A 13,654-nucleotide genomic window follows, 5' to 3' on the forward strand; every position below is an offset into this window, starting at 1 on the left:
AGAGAAGAGTGTTGAACTAGAGAGGAAATACCAGAAATTACACATTTAGGAGGAAAACCTGGGTAAAGCTGAGAACATTTTCCAGCAAATTCCCAGAAAGATCTGGTGGGATGTGTCAGCCCACTTCCTCTTGTTTTGTTAGACACTGCTCGGAGAAGGCAATGGCAACCCACTCCAGTACTCTTGCCTGGAAAATCCCATAGCCGGAGGAGCCTGGTAGGCTGCAGTTCGTGGCTGCAGTTCATGGGGTCGCTAGGAGTCGGACACGACTTCACTTTTACTTTTCACTTTGTCATGCATTGGAGAAGGAAATGGCAACCCACTCCAGTGTTCTTGCCTGGAGAATCCCAGGGATGGGGGAGCCTGCTGGGCTGCCGTCTATGGGGTCGCACAGAGTCGGATACGACTGAAGCGACTTAGCAGCAGCAGCAGCAACAGCTAGCTTCCTCATACTTTTTGACCAAACAGAGCATTTCATATCCTTGGAGATATACTCTCTGGAATTTTCTAGTCAGCTGAAAATGATGGGAGGTAGAAGCAACCAGGAAGGGGAGATTCTATCTCCAGATTCTTCAGCATTCCTCAGACCACCTCCCCCGACCCCCCACAAGAGATTGACCTCAGTATCTCCACTGTGACCTTGAGTACCCTTTGGAAGTCTAGCCCATTTTTGAAATAGATTGGTTCTAGGTCTACTTTCCAGGAAGCTTGAAAGGGCTGGATATCCCAAGTGGGACTGAGTTAGACCCGGAATGGTGTCTGAAAGTCGGATGTTGTGATTAAAGCAAAATTGGCTCTCTATTTGTGCTCCTTTGGCTTGATTACAAGCTCAGTTATTACCTGGATTATGTCACTTCTTTCTACTTAAAAGGACAGGGAAAAGATGAGGAGGGAAAAAGCAATCTACAGTCAAGCTCCTTGACTGAAAGTAAAAAAGTAGAAGTTCCTCAGTCATGATCTTCCCAACCCAGGGATTGAACCCAGGTCTCCTGCATTACAGACAGATCCTTTACCATCTGAGCCACCAGGGAAGTCTTGACTGAAGAAGGAAGGAAATAGAAGGCTTTAGGAACATACAAACTTTATTATCATGGGTTAGAAAAATGCATGAGAGAAATAGACAAATGACAGGGAGCAAGGCCCAAAAAAGATGCAGTGTCTGGAGAAGAACCAAAGGCCCTTTGCTTTATGGGTATGTCCCCATTGCCTTGTGTAAAGAGTAGGGACTTACGAACTGAGCACCTGTAACTTCTGCAGAGTAGGGCCTAGCCCCACAGTCCTGACCTTGCAAACCTTTCTCAACCTCCCTGGGAGGTGCTGACAAGAGGAATGAGATGGGCTGACTCTTAGGGGTGAGAAAATAAGATATTTGTTGGGGACATTGGAAAATGGTACATGGAAACCACTTTGCGAGAATGTGCCCATGTTCATATGAATGGATAAGATTTGGGACAGTGGAGAATCCCAGGGACGGGGAGCCTGGTGGGCTGCCGTCTGTGGGGTCACACAGAGTCGGACACGACTGAAGTGACTTAGCAGCAGCAGCAGCAGCAGGGACTAGATGAAAGTATAGTGTGTAAAGGCTGTACTCTCCAAACGGTTACACTGTCCTCCTCCATCTAATATCCTTTAGCATTTAGAACATGGAAGCTGTAAGCAGGGCCAAGATAGAATGTGGGATTTAATTGTATTTGTTTCTGGGCCAGCGGGAGAAGTTTCTGGCATTTATCACGTGTATCCCAGCAACACTTTATGAATGAAATAAGGTATGAGCATCACCAGTGTGTCTGTGGGGTCAGAGGGTGGCATTCAATTAGAGGTATGAGTAATGCTTGAGTCATAGATCTTTGGAGAATTCAATCAGTACAAAATTTTTTTTTGGAAGGAGAATGTACTCATCTTCTTAAGGGTTTACATAAACACAAATGACATACCTAGCTTAGAGAAGAAAAAGATGTACTGTCTTTAATCATTTTGATGGCTTAACCTTATCTTTCCTTCCCCTTTAAAAACTACCACTTTCTTTGATTGTTTCCCTCCTTATTTTCAAATTAAAAACCTAATTGAGAGACATTAATCACACTTATCAAGAAGCTTTATCTGATTGATGGATTTAAAGTGAAATAATAGATGTCAGAGAAATGTCTCTTATTTGATAAAAGCCCTTGGACAAAGTCCAGCATATTTTTGTTGATATAGAATATAAGTGTAAAGGGTCCTGGAGAGACTCTTGTTGGGGAGGGGTGTTTCTTTGCTAGAATGGAGAGGTTGAGGTGGGGAGTAATGGAGGGATAAAGGAAGGGTGTTCATGAGGAAGGAGGTAACTCAGGCAAGATAGTCAAGAAGTATAACTCATGGGACAGAGGAAGGAGGGCGACAACATCTTGAAGTCTCAGCTCATCTTTCTCAATAGCGTTTTTTATTGCCCCCAGTTTACAATGAGGAAATGGAAGATTGAGAAGTTAAGTCACATTCTCAGAGTTTTGAAGCTAGCAAACTACATAACTTGCTACTGAAGCTGGCTGTTTGGTTGGTGTGAACCTGGAAAATCAGCACCTTATTTGCTGGGCAATAAGACTAATTCCATCCTTCCAGGTGGCTCAGTGGTAAAAAATCTGCCTGCCAAGCAAGATACACAGGTTTGAAGGAAATGGCAACCCATTCCAGTATTGTCGCCTGGGAAATTCCACGGACAGAGGAGCCTGGTGGGCTACAGTCCATGGAGTCACAAAAGAGTCAGACAGGATTTAGCAACTGAACAGCAACAAACAGCAAGACCAATTCCATCTTTTCCCGTCCGTCTTTCAGAGTAGTTCCTAGATTAGAATCTACCTATGGGATCCTTGAGGATGGGACCATGTCATTATTATCTCTCATCCATGTATGCCCTAGCCCCAAGTGCGAACATATCAAACGGTGACTGAAGGTCTGGAGGAAGTTGGAGAACTGGGGCTGTTCACTCAGGTTGTGGGGAACACATGATCTCTTAAGGTAGTGAAGATTTGGGCAGATCTCGGGACTGGTAGATTTCTTGGGTATGGGGCTCAATCTCTGAAGAGCAGAGGATGTGTCGTGTCTCAGAGAGCACTGACTGAGTCTGGTGGGAAGTATCCCGATAACCTAGGCTTTCCTTTTCCTCATGCCTGTGGGGCTCATGGCTGGCCTGAGCATCGAGGTTTGCGTTACAAGCACGTGGGCCTCCTCATGAGTTCCCTGACTAGCACCTTGTTCCTGGCCACTCAAAGTAGTACAGTCTCTGGCCAGCACCAAGTTCTATGTGTCAGATTCTTGGAGCTGTCTAGGGTGAACGTATTAAGACTGGTGCAGCCTGTGCCTCCTTGCTTTAGGTTTGTAATATGCGTAAGCTGTTTTACTTTTCTAAGCTCCTCTCTTTAGGCCCTAGACAAAAGGCAAGCTTGATTGGAGTGGCTGCTTTTCCCCAGGTGTTAGACTCTTCCCTTTGCATCCTAGCCTGACTGAATCACCTTGCTCCCTGATCCCATCACTGGGGCTAGAGGAACGGGTAGGGAAGTATGAGCTATTACTCTAGGATACAGTCTTAGAAGGGCCCTTTAAGATCTTCTGATTGAAGCCCTTCATATTGTCATGCTGTTCTTCACTTGGCCATCGCCTGTATCTTGAGCTATAATTGGAGGCAGGGGGCAGTGACCAGAGCTGTAGCCCTAGAAGCACACACTGAGGTTGGGGAGAAGGGGATTCTGAGCCAGCACTTTACTCTAGTTGTAACCTTTTGAGTGGGAGTGGGGTCATGAACACTGAATCAGAGTCTTTCAATCAATGTACTGTCATTGGAAACACAGAGGCCAGTTGTCCCCTGATGTGTCTGGTAATCAAATAGGATAAAATGAGCTGAAGGTGAGATTAGAAGGACTTAGATTAGACTTTCAGAAGGACTGGCATAGTGGAAACAGTGATTGTGGCATTGTTTTCTCTAGGAGGCTTTTAAAAATAGGAACTGTTTTATTTGATCTGGGGTAGGTATGGAAGTCTTTATGTAAGGTTATGGAGTGATGGTCAGTTTGATTGTCTAGGGTCACCTAGCAAGCCCAAGCAGCTGAGAAATCCTCATTCTTTAAGTAAGACAGACCTGGAGGAAAGAAAAGCAGACTTGGAGCTGGGGAAGGTGGGGGAAGGGAGGCAGGTATTGGTGGAGGGTTGCTTGAAGACCATCTGTGTTTCATTATAGAGCTGCCACACTCACCCTCCCCCCGTGTGCCCTTCTTCCCACCTTCCCTCTCTGTCTGTTCTGTCTCTCTCTCAAACGCACAGACCGCTGCTCCGTCTCCACTCCCATCCTTAGTTCTAGAGGATGCTGAAGGAGCATCATATCAGACTCCCGTTCCCTCTTCCCAGGCTCCATAGATACAGCTCTCAAAGCTGAGGATTGTACCGTCTTCTGGAGCCCAGTTTCCCTGCCAGTCTTTGCTGCCGTTCACACTGTTTCTTTACGGAGGCAAGCTTCTTTGTCTCAGGGATCGAGGGTTTTCCTAAATCTCCCAGCTTTGCCCAGCCCCTGTCTGAGAATAGCTGGACTGGGATGAAACCACAGTGAGGGAGAGGGGTGGAGGTAGAGAAGGCTTCGGGTTTCTCTCCTGGACTGGGTGCACTCTGCTTAATTAGCATGAGAATAGAAAGACGGTCTCCCTGCCTCCCTTAGGGATGGAGAGGAACCGAAGAGCAAAGACTCACGCTCTGTCCTACTCCATCAGAGATTCTGGGACTGGGGAAATGACCACTTTCACATTCCTCCGATCCTCTGCGGACCCCAGGACCCAGGGTACTGAGAAAAGCTTTGATGGAGCCTGCTGGTGGATCTCCACTCCAGATTTTCCAGCTGTCCCTGTCCCCCCACCGCTCAGAGAGCAGGATGCTGAGATGGCTCGGTGATGCAGAAGGTATGTGCTTTTTCAGTTCTGGTGCTGATGCTGTGTGTGTGGTGAGGTCTCTGTGGCGCAATGGACGAGCGCGCTGGACTTCTAATCCAGAGGTTCCGGGTTCGAGTCCCGGCAGAGATGGTCACCTGGCAGGTACCTCTTTTATTTTATATGCTGTCATGCTAGGTTGATAGTTATATTTATTCCTCCCTGGGGGCTCTGGGAAGAGAAAGAAAACCCCTTTCCTTGGGAATCCTGGACCTCCCCTCTTTTTCTGTCTCCTCGCTCTTTGTTCTTTCCCTGTTCCTCCCTTATTAATTTTCTATTGTCTAGCGAAGGCTCAGATGCCTGCTACATCTCTCCGCTCAGCCTGACACAGCCTTTGAATCCTTTGCTTCGCAGAAAAATCACTGGCAAAGAGTGACTGGGATGCCTGGCCATAGGTTTTGAAACCACTATGGCTCCATTCCTTTACCTCTGAGCACATGAAAAGGCAGATCATCCCATATGCTGATAAGGAAAAGTCCAGTTGTCCTTGAAGGTAACACTCACCTTGACCAAGATGGGTCAGGAGGTGGATGGGGTCCTGTAGAGGGTGAGGACCTGTGCTGTCTTTGTCGGCTATCCTTTTGTATTCCAAAGGATAGGCTTTTGTGTGTGTGTGCTAAGGCTCATCACTCACTTCCTCCTCTACAAAGTGAGATGTAATCATTGTTCTTCATCTCAGTGGAATAAACTACACAGCAGCATGCTAATTATCAGCAGGAGACGAACTTGTCCCCAGAAATTCAAGGTCTTACACTTCAGTGGTCTTGACTGCAAAGTTTGCAGCCTTTCCTGCTTGCCGGACAGGCTTTGAGGTTTGTATCAGAATGTTCTTTTCATAATTCTTGGTTTCCAGCAAGCAGTTTTCTCACCAGCTCTCTCATCCTGCATCCACTTCAGCTCTCTTTCCCTACTTCATCTAATGGGCCACAGTCAGGAAGATTGGGAGCTTGGTCGAATTGGTTTTCTATTTTGGGCTGGTTTGGCTCTTCATTTCATATTGCAGCCTCTAGTCTATTAGCTAGAGGGAACCGCCTGAGCTGGGAACTGACCTCCACCTCAGGTGAACTCGGGAAACCTGAGGAGACTCACCTCTCCTCCTGACTGCTGGGGAGTCAGCATCTCTCCAACCCAGGGCTCTGGACAGGTGACCAGAGGACACGGCCAGCTGTCACTTGTGCTCTGAAGAAGCTGGGATGGGGTGAGATAGGAGAATCCAATCCATGCTAAGAAGTGGGGAATTGATACGGCAGACAGGAGGACTCTGGAAGGAGACCAATATATATATATATATATTTTTTTTAATTTTATTTTATTTTTAAACTTTACATAATTGTATTAGTTTTGCCAAATATCAAAATGAATCCATCAATTTTTTTTTTAGCTTGGGGACTTGTGTGCGTTTGCAGCAAGCTGAAACTCCTGAAATTCTTTTGAAGTTAGTCTGGTACTTTTAAAGGGACTTAGGAATCTTGCAATAAGAACCAATACAGTTTTACCTTCCTGAGTTACTTTGATGGAACACCAGTTCTGATATTAACTCTTTCCTGACAGCCCGATGGATATGGCCTTTGGACCTGAAATCCCTGGACAGCCCTTCTGGAGCCTTTTATTTTTAGCTCAGTTTATCCTAGATCTTTTTGCTTTAAGGTCAGGCCTGAAAGGAAAAATTGGTCTGTGTGTGTGGATAGGGGCATGGGGGATTGTAGGGAAGGAGTTTACAGAAGAGGCATTTCAGAGTTTTCAGCCAGAATACTACCTACATCTTTCTAGTCCACCCCTCACTCCCTATGCATCATCTATTATAATGGTGCTGCTGAATGCCAACAGTTTCTAGCACTGTGAAAGTTCGGGACAAGGGTATACATTCATCATGGCTCACTCTAAGCTTTTCTCAATTCTGGAAGCTCTCTATGAATGTATTCTTTATGAAATGTAGTCTTTATGAAATCGTGGGAGCTGGGATGGGATGTGTGCCCAAGTAGGCAGTGAACTGAGATTCGTTCAAGTGCTTGATCAGGGTGCAATGTAGCCAGCTCCTCAGGTCAAGTTCTATATCAGTGAGAATTTAACTCCACAGATAATCCCCCGAACCTGATTGTAGCTAGACAATGGTTTCCATTTTCTAACTTGGAATCAGGAGATCCTGGTTTAAGTTGCAGCTTTGCCAAGTTTCCAAGCCTCTCTGATCTTTAACTTGCTTATTTATTAAAACAAAACTGTACTGTCCATCTTCCAAATGTGAAAATGAATGAGAAAGTCCATTGTACAGCTCTATATAGCTCTGTAGAGCTGCGTGCAAGTGTATAGGTTTTGTTAGTTTGGGGGTTGCTTTTGTCTCACTCCTCAGCATGCAGAAAAGGTGCCTGGCCAGAGAGTAGGGGAATGAAAGGCTCTGAATGATCAGCTGTTGCCTGGGACCTCCAGGGTGGCTGTATGCCACCAGCTGGGGCTGGTACTGACCTGTGCTGCCCTAACAGAGAGGACGGAATGGGCTTTCTAGCTGGTGGAGTCCTTCAGAGGGCACATGGCCCCTGTGTGCCTTATGTAGGTGACTTCATCTCAGCCAGGTAGGTAGAGGTCCCCACTGGCTACACCACTGAAGGGAACTAAAAGCTTCCACTTATTTAGGCATCACCCAGCTTTTAGCTCCCTCTGCCTCTGAGGGGTGATGTTTTGGGAACTTGTAGAAGAACATCACCAGGACCAGTGGTAAGATTTTCCAAATTGGTAAAAAATTCCTATATATGTTTTAGCAACATTTTTCTTAACACAAGAGAGAGAATTTTTTAAAATTATGAATATCATAATTATTACATTTTAAAGGTACTCAAAATATAAAATAGAAATGGGTAGATTTTTTTTTTTAAATAAAGTCACTTCACTGTAGGACTCAAATGCTTCGCAGGTGCTGAAAATGGCCATTAATTACAAAGTGTGCAGACAGGATATATCTTATTTATTATTGTATTCTCACCACTTGAAATATGGTCAGCATTTGATGGATATGTTTGAAAGAATTAATGCTGACTTAGATTGGCTATAAATTATGTAGATAAAAAAGAGAAAGAGCCATAGCTCCTAGGGATCAGGAACACAGGCAATGTCTTCTTGCATGAATTCATCCACTTTACAAATATTTATCAAGCACCCACTTTATGCCACTTTCCAGGCACAGGGATCCAAAATAGCATTTCCCACTTCCCTCATGGAGTGCATATTTCTGTGACAGAGACAAAGAATAGGTAGGTAAATAATATTATGGTAGAATTGTAGGTAGAGATACCTACTGGAAGAATTGATGATAAAAGAGTGATGTGAAGCCTGGTGGTCACGGAAGACTTTCCCAGGAGGTGGCATGTGAGTGGAGAGTAAATGAAGCAAGAGAGCTCGATGAAATGCAGATGATGGGCATTCCAAACAGAGAAACAAAGCAAGAGCAGAGAGCCTGAGGTGGGCATGAGCTTGAAGACTGAGGGAAAGCACAAAGGTTAGTGTGGCTGGAGTGGAGACAGTGATGAAGAGAGTCAAGCTCAGAGATTAATATGGGACATGTTGGAACTTCCCTAGCAGTGCAGTGGCTAAGATTCCATGCTTCTAATAAAGGGGCATGGGTTCAATCCCTGATTGGGGAACTAAGATCCCACATGCCATGGTAGTGTGGTTAAAAAAAAAAAAATACGGGGCATGTCATACAGGATGATGTACTCACCCCATCACAGCCAGCTCTGCCTGGTGTGTTAAGTCTGGCATCTCCTCACTTTTCCTTTACTATCCTGCAGTGAATTTATAGGTAATACAACTTATAAGTATAATTAAAACAAATCAATAAAATTCCTTTTTTTGAAATGTAAGGAAATGTAATAAACACTATGTATTTTAATACATAAATGCCACACTAGCAGTCTTATATCTATATGAAGAATCACCTCCAATGCAATAACTATAGATGCAGATATGCAAAAAAAAGTGCAGGTCTATTATAAATATCACAAAGAATATCAACCATCAGCAGTGTTGTGATTTCCCAAACTGGTACACACTTGCTGATAAATTTATGATCAAAATAAATTAAATATTCTTGCAAAGCAGGAACCATTTTGCATTCCTGAATATTTTAGGAAATTTGAAACCATGCAGAAAGCTGTATTTATATGGAAAAATGAGATAGACTTTAGGTCCAGACACCAGCAACTAGCCTTTCCGTAGGTCATTCAAAAGAAGTGCACCATGTGGGGCAGGTCTTCTTTGTGTGAGATGCATCTACATATTGCAGGACACACGAATCCCAGGTTCCCTTCCTCTCTGTAGCTAGTTCAGTTCAGTTCAGTTGCTCAGTCGTATCCGACTCTTTTCGACCCCATGAATCGCAGCACACAAGGCCTCCCTGTCCATCACCAACTCCCGGAGTTCACCCAGACTCAGTGGTACCCAATCATTACAGAAACAAAGCAAAAAAAAAAAAAAAAAAAAATACTCCACCAAATTTTCAAATCACTGCTGCTGCTGCAGCTGCTGCTGCTGCGTCGCTTCAGTTGTGTCCGACTCTGTGCAACCCCATAGACAGCAGCCCATCAGGCTCCCCCGTCCCTCGGATTTTCCAGGCAAGAACACTGGAGTGGGCTGCCATTTCCTTCTCTAATGCTTCATGAAAGTGAAAAGTGAAAGTGAAGTCACTCAGTCGTGTCCGACTCTTAGCTATTGCAGACCAAGTGGTAAGTCTTGTAGATCAAGCTTTCCTTCATGCTAATGAAAAGTCATTGGTGGGTTTGAGCAGAGGAGTGGTGGAATCTGATTTATGTGTTGAAGGGTTAATTTTGACTGTTGGTAAAGAATAGCCTGTGCTGGGGAGAAGGGAACGTTTTCTGGTCTGCTGGACACAACACCTTTTAGAAGCAGCTGGGTGTGGTTCCCAAGTGACACCACTAGAAATGGAGGGTTTTATAACAATGTCCACCTACAAAAGTGATCTGTCATTTCTGGAAAGCTAGCCTGGCATGGATCATTTATAGTTTGTCTAGGAACTAGTTAGTTTATTGTCCTTACAATGATTCCACTTACTAGCAAAGCTGTTCATTTTTGTTTGCATTTAAAAGCCATAGGAAGTGGAACCTACTCTCCTAAACATGATTTCAGTGTTTATGTCTTTTTTCAGTTCCTATAAATTGTAATGGAACAGAACATCTTTAAACTTCTTTGTGTCCTCCTTGGAAGATGTATCTTTTTGCTTCTGTAATGTAATGTTGTCCTGTGATGGTTCTACTGAGAGAATGGACAGTGGGCGAGACACAGAGTCTTATGATACGAGAAGCTGAAGACACAAGCATAGCGGAGGAAACGACTGTTAGGGGACGACACGGGCCTGGGTCTGCATCAGCGGTCTTGCTGTCTATTTGTGTATCTTTGGGCGTGCACTAGGTTTCTTGAGCCTTGGTTTCCTCTTCTAGAAGATCCAACTAATATCTAGAATTAAATAAGGTAAAATGGAAAAGGGTCTGGATAGGTAGATCCATAATAAGTGCAGAAACAAACACTAGCTTCCTTTGTTTACGGATGGTTTGTCCAACCAGCCTTCTTCAGATTGAATGTTTCAAGCTAGTTTCTTGGAGATCGTGTGTGAGGCTCTGGGGGACTTAGCCATGGACCACATGTCTCCATACCTTGAAAATGCTTGGGCACAGTGGAGTGCTAGAGGGAGTAAGAAATGCATGATGCATCTTACAGTAGTCATCACCAAGAGACTGTCTCCCATGCTCACTAGGAAGCTCTGGACTTCTCTCTGGGGCTCTGAGCATAGAAGCCTGCAGGAATCATTAGTCCAGTTCTGGGAACAAGGTTTCACAGGCCCCATGGAGAGGGTCACGTGAAGTCTTTTTAACTAGGAGAAATGCTGGGTTTTAAAGAAAGGTATGAGCACCAGGGTGTCCAGAGAACAGACAGATTCCTGGGGAGCTGGGAGGAGGTAGGAGCCCAGAGGTTGGCTGCTGTGTTCCTGGCCAGGGCACTTCCTGGGAGTTGCCTGCCATGGACCTAGCCCAGTCCTGAGTTTTGGAGGAGCATCATCTACGAATCACTAACAGCCCCTAATAATCTTCCTTTTGCTACATCTGTAGTCCACTTTTGAGGAGGGCCATGGAGAAGGCAATGGCACCCCACTCCAGTACTTTTGCTTAGGAAATCCCAGGGACGGGGGAGCCTGGTGGGCTGCCGTCTATGGGGTCGCACAGAGTTGGACATGACTGAAGTGACTTAACAGCAGCAGCAGCAGCATGGTGCCATCCAAAATAGCAGACAATTTAGAACCAATTATACGTATTTTGAAGGAATATGCAGCTTATTTTCTTTTCTAATTATGCACAAACTTCCAACAGTACTTTAACATTTTTTTTTACTTAACTCTGCCCCTAACAGTGGAGGAGAGTGATTTTTTTACCCCCAGATGTCAGGAAGCAGAGACTAAAGTGGTTTTTGACAAGTACAATATTTCTTTGAAGTCTTATGCTTTATTCTATATTTTAGTACAGTTTTGGGGTTTTACTTCATTATACCTGCATTTTTAGGTACACAAATAATTATCTGGCTGCAAACTTTATAGTAAAAATAGTGCCTGGCATGTCCCACATATGAGGATCTGGTATATACTAGTTATAAAAGCACAGAAATATCTTAATATTAAAAATGAGCTTGTGACCCCTGAGTATTCACTCAGAGATGCTGGGGGAGGTAGCCTGGAGACAGCTTAAGTATACAGAAACCTGACCGAGAATGGACATTCATTCAGTTACTCATTCAACAAATACTTACTTAGCACCTACTGTGTGCTAAGCATTGAGCTAGGTGCTGGTGGGATACAAAGATGAACAAAGAGAGGCACAGATTATCACGCAAATACATTGTAGAATTGCAACTACGAATGAAGAGGCAGACGATAGAGGGGAGGAAGTTTATGATAGAGGGAGCTGACCTCCTTGGAGGGGCCAAGGAAAGCTTCTTCCAGGAAATGTCTCTTGACTTGACTCTGAAGATCAGTAGGAAATAACCAGGCAGAGAATGAAGGAAAGAGCTTTCCAGACAGAGGAACAGGGAGCACAGAGGTTTCATGGTGGGAGAGAGAATAAATGGCTAAAAAGCAAGTGTGGTTTGACTTCAGAGAGGCAGGCAGAAAGAGGCATGAAATGAAATTGGAGAGAGACAGGAAGCTGACCCACAGGGCTTTGTCATGACTGTAGGGGTTTTGTTTTTATCCGAAAAACAAGGCGAAACCACTGAAGGGTTTTAAGCCAAAGAATAACGTGATTAGCTTTGCATTTTAGAATGATTGCTCCAGCTGCTGTTCAGAGGACAGGATGGAAAGGTGCCAAGACAGACACTGGAGCTGAATAGCAGTTCAGTAGTCGTTGGGAGAAGTGAGGTTAGCTTGGATTGGGTGATGGTGGTGGTGGTGTAGTTAGAGAAAAGTAGATGGGGAGAAGGCAATGGCACCCCACTCCAGTGCTCTTGCCTGGAAAATCGCATGGACGGAGGAGCCTGGTAGGCTGCAGTCCATGGGGTCGCTAAGAGTCGGGCACGACTGAATGACTTCACTTTCACTTTTCACTTTCCACTTTCATGCATTGGAGAAGGAAATGGCAACCCACTCCAGTGTTCTTGCCTGGAGAATCCCAGGGACGGGGGAGCCTGGTGGGCTGCCGTCTATGGGGTCGCACAGAGTTGGACACGACTGAAGCGACTTAGCAGCAGCAGCAGCAGCAGCAGATGGGTTTTAGAGATGTTTATGAGCAAAAATGTGCAGGATTTGGTAGTAGATTGGCAATGGTACAAAGAGGAAGGAGCTGTCAAAGGGGACTCCAAGATTTCTGGCTTGCTTACTATTGACCAAGATAGGAAAACCCTGCAAGAAGGCCAGGTTCAGGGTAGGTGAGCTCAGCTCTGAGCTTCTAACTTTGAGGTGCTTTGAAGCTAAGAGCTGGGTCAGGGTCTGAATTAATGATTTAATTTTGGGAGTCATCTGCATGTTGGTGGAATTTGAAGCCAAAACTGTGAATGAGATCACACAAGAGAAAGAGTAGAGTGAGAAGGACCTAAGAATGAGCTAAGAAAAACTCTACTGTTTAATGGCACAGTAGAAAAAGAGAGAAGCAATGGCAAGGGAAGTGGGAGGGAAACCAGAATATCATTTCTGAATTCAAAGGAAGGGAGCATTTAAGAAGGGACTTGATTGAGTACCATGTGCCACCGCAGAGCCAAGAATAAGCAGAACTAAACTTATCCGTTAGAGTAAGATATGTGAAAGCTGGTGGTAGGTTTTTTTCACTTTCTATGGAGTAAAAGGGCAAGAAACCAGATTGGGGTGCAGAGAAAAGGGAGGGGAGGATGAGGAGAGAACACAGAAAGGCCACTCTTAGACGTCTGGCTGAGAAGGGATGAAGGAAGGCTGGTGAGCTGGAAGACAGGAAGAGCCAAACAAGAATGTGTTTTTTGTTTTTTCTTTTTAAAACTTTTCACTTTGGAAATTTTCAAATGTAAATAAATTCAACAGAGTAGTATTATGAACCCTCATGTGCCCATCACTTGGTTTCAGCAATGATTAACTCACGGTCGAACCTGTACCTATATGTCCACCCATTTTATCTGTGTCAGTGGGAGAGACTTGAGCTGTTTGAAAAACCCCTGGGGAGGAAATCACTGAGAAGGAGAATCCGAATAGTCAAGAG

General features: G+C 44.7%; 1 long non-coding RNA gene and 1 other non-coding gene across 4 annotated transcripts in view; both read left to right on the forward strand.

Annotated features, from left to right (window-relative positions):
* LOC133238766 (uncharacterized) overlaps window positions 1-13,654 on the forward strand; it is a 102,249-nt gene that overhangs the window by 42,439 nt on the left and 46,156 nt on the right. The window lies entirely within an intron of this gene.
* TRNAR-UCU (transfer RNA arginine (anticodon UCU)) lies at window positions 4,963-5,036 on the forward strand. Its single transcript has one exon. It is a non-coding gene; the product is annotated as a tRNA-Arg (tRNA).

Source organism: Bos javanicus, chromosome 3 (assembly GCF_032452875.1).
Source record: "Bos javanicus breed banteng chromosome 3, ARS-OSU_banteng_1.0, whole genome shotgun sequence".
Classification (NCBI taxonomy): Eukaryota; Metazoa; Chordata; class Mammalia; order Artiodactyla; family Bovidae; genus Bos; species Bos javanicus.